Here is a 3,463-nt window from a genome sequence, read left to right on the forward strand (position 1 = left end):
GTATAGGGCTGGTTACTTTTACGTGTATAGGGCTGGTTAAGTTTGCGTGTATAGGGCTGGTTAAGTTTGCGTGTATAGGGCTGGTTAAGTTTACGTGTATAGGGTGGGTTTGTTGGTTGGTTGGTTTTACGTGTATAGAGCTGGTTAGTTGTACATGTATAGAGCTGGTTGGTTGGTTGGTTAGTTGTACATGTATAGAGCTGGTTGGTTGGTTGGTTAGTTTTACGTGTATAGGGCTCGTTAGTTTTGCGTGTATAGGGCTGGTTAGTTTTACGGGTATAGGGTGGGTTTGTTTGCTGGTTTTATGTGTATGGAGCTGGTTAGTTTTACGTGTATAGAGCTGGATGGTTGGTTGGTTAGTTTTACGTGTATAGGGCTTGTTAGTTTTACGTGTATAGGGCTGGTTAGTTTTACGTGTATAGGGCTGGTTAGTTTTACGTGTATAGGGCTGGTTAGTTTTACGTGTATAGGGCTGGTTAGTTTTACGTGTATAGGGCTGGTTAGTTTTGCGTGTATAGGGCTGGTTAGTTTTGCGTGTATAGGGCTGGTTAGTTTTACGGTTATAGGGTGGGTTTGTTGGTTGGTTGGTTGGTTGGTTTTATGTGTATGGAGCTGGTTAGTTTTACGTGTATAGGGCTCGTTAGTTTTACGTGTATAGGGCTGGTCAGTTTTACGTGTATAGGGCTGGTCAGTTTTACGTGTATAGGGCTGTTTAGTTTTGCGTGTATAGGGCTGGTTAGTTTTGCGTGTATAGGGCTGGTTAGTTTTACGGGTATAGGGTGGGTTTGTTGGTTGGTTGGTTGGTTTTATGTGTATGGAGCTGGTTAGTTTTACTTATATAGAGCTGGTTGGTTGGTTAGTTTTATGTGTATAGAGCTGGTTAGTTTTACGTGTATAGGGCTGGTTACTTTTACGTGTATAGAGCAGGTTACTTTTTCGTGTATAGGGCTTGTGAGTTTTACGTGTATAGGGCTTGTGAGTTTTACGAGTATAGGGCTTGTGAGTTTTACGTGTATAGGGCTTGTGAGTTTTACGTGTATAGGGCTTGTGAGTTTTACGTGTATAGGGCTTGTGAGTTTTACGTGTATAGGGCTTGTGAGTTTTACGTGTATAGGGCTGGTTAGTTTTGCGTGTATAGGGCTGGTTAGTTTTGCGTGTATAGGGCTGGTTAGTTTTACGGGTATAGCGTGGGTTTGTTGGTTGGTTGGTTGGTTGGTTTTACGTGTATAGGGCTGGTCACTTTTACGTGTATAGGGCTGGTCACTTTTACATGTATAGGGCTGGTCACTTTTACGTGTATAGGGCTGGTCACTTTTACGTGTATAGGGCTGGTCACTTTTACGTGTATAGGGCTGTTTACTTTTACGTGTATAGGGCTAGTTAGTTTACGTGTATAGGGCTAGTTAGTTTACGTGTATAGGGCTAGTTAGTTTACGTGTATAGGGCTAGTTAGTTTACGTGTATAGGGCTAGTTAGTTTTACGTGTATAGGGCTGGTTAGTTTTACGTGTATAGGGCTGGTCAGTTTTACGTGTATAGGGCTGGTCAGTTTTACGTGTATAGGGCTGGTCAGTTTTACGTGTATAGGGCTGGTCAGTTTTACGTGTATAGGGCTGGTCAGTTTTACGTGTATAGGGCTGGTCAGTTTTACGTGTATAGGGCTGGTCAGTTTTACGTGTATAGGGATGGTTACTTTTACGTGTATAGGGCTGGTTAGTTTTACGTGTATAGGCCTGGTTAGTTTTACATGTATAGGGTGGGTTTGTTGGTTGGTTGGTTTTATGTGTATAGAGCTGGTTTGTTGCTTGGTTGTCGGTTAGTTTTACGTGTATAGAGCTGGTTAGTTTAACGTGTATAGAGCTGGTTGGTTGGTTAGTTTTACATCTATAGAGCTGGTTAGTTTTCAGCGTATAGAGCTGGTTAGTTTTATGTGTATAGGGCTGCTTGGTTGGTTGGTTAGTTTTACGTGTATAGAGCTGGTTAGTTTTACGTGTATAGAGCTGGTTAGTTTTACGTGTATGGAACTGGTTCGTTGGTTGGTTAGTTTTACGTGTATAGGGCTGGTTACTTTTACGTGTATAGGGCTGGTTAAGTTTGCGTGTATAGGGCTGGTTAAGTTTGCGTGTATAGGGCTGGTTAAGTTTGCGTGTATAGGGCTGGTTAAGTTTGCGTGTATAGGGCTGGTTAAGTTTACGTGTATAGGGTGGGTTTGTTGGTTGGTTGGTTTTATGTGTATAGAGCTGGTTGGTTGCTTGGTTGGTTGGTTGGTTTTACGTGTATAGAGCTGGTTAGTTGTACATGTATAGAGCTGGTTGGTTGGTTGGTTAGTTGTACATGTATAGAGCTGGTTGGTTGGTTGGTTAGTTTTACGTGTATAGGGCTCGTTAGTTTTGCGTGTATAGGGCTGGTTAGTTTTACGGGTATAGGGTGGGTTTGTTGGCTGGTTTTATGTGTATGGAGCTGGTTAGTTTTACGTGTATAGAGCTGGATGGTTGGTTGGTTAGTTTTACGTGTATAGGGCTGGTTACTTTTACGTGTATGGGGCTGGTTACTTTTACGTGTATGGGGCTGGTTAGTTTTACGTGTATGGGGCTGGTTAGTTTTACCTGTATGGGGCTGGTTAGTTTTACGTGTATGGGGCTGGTTAGTTTTACGTGTATGGGGCTGGTTAGTTTTACGTGTATGGGGCTGGTTAGTTTTACGTGTATGGGGCTGGTTAGTTTTACGTGTATGGGGCTGGTGAGTTTTACGTGTATAGGGCTGGTGAGTTTTACGTGTATAGGGCTGGTGAGTTTTACGTGTATAGGGCTGGTCAGTTTTACGTGTATAGGGCTGGTCAGTTTTACGTGTATAGGGCTGGTGAGTTTTACGTGTATAGAGCTGGTTGGTTGGTTGGTTAGTTTTACGTGTATAGAGCTGGTTAGTTTTACGTGTATAGGGCTGGTTAGTTTTAGTGTATAGGGTGGGTTGGTTGGTTGGTTGGTTTTACGTGTATAGAGCTGGTTGGTTGGTTTTACGTGTATAGAGCTGGTTGGTTGGTTGGTTTTATGTGTATAGAGCTGGTTGGTTGGTTTTACGTGTATAGAGCTGGTTGGTTGGTTGGTTTTACGTGTATCGAGCTGGTTGGTTGGTTGGTTAGTTTCACGTGTATAGAGCTGGTTGGTTGGTTGGTTAGTTTTACGTGTTTAGAGCTGGTTGGTTGGTTGGTTAGTTGTACGTGTATAGAGCTGGTTGGTTGGTTTTACATGTATAGAGCTGGTTGGTTAGTTGTACGTGTATAGAGCCGGTTGGTTGGTTAGTTTTATGTGTATAGAGCTGGTTGGTTGGTTGGTTGGTTGGTTAGTTTGACGTGTATAGAGCTGGTTAGTTTTACGTGTATAGAGCTGGTTAGTTTTGCGTGTATAGAGCTGGTTAGTTTTACGTGTATAGAGCTGGTTGGTTGGTTAGTTTTACGTGTATAGGGT

This window comes from Nothobranchius furzeri, chromosome 9, assembly GCF_043380555.1.
Source record: "Nothobranchius furzeri strain GRZ-AD chromosome 9, NfurGRZ-RIMD1, whole genome shotgun sequence".
Classification (NCBI taxonomy): domain Eukaryota; kingdom Metazoa; phylum Chordata; class Actinopteri; order Cyprinodontiformes; family Nothobranchiidae; genus Nothobranchius; species Nothobranchius furzeri.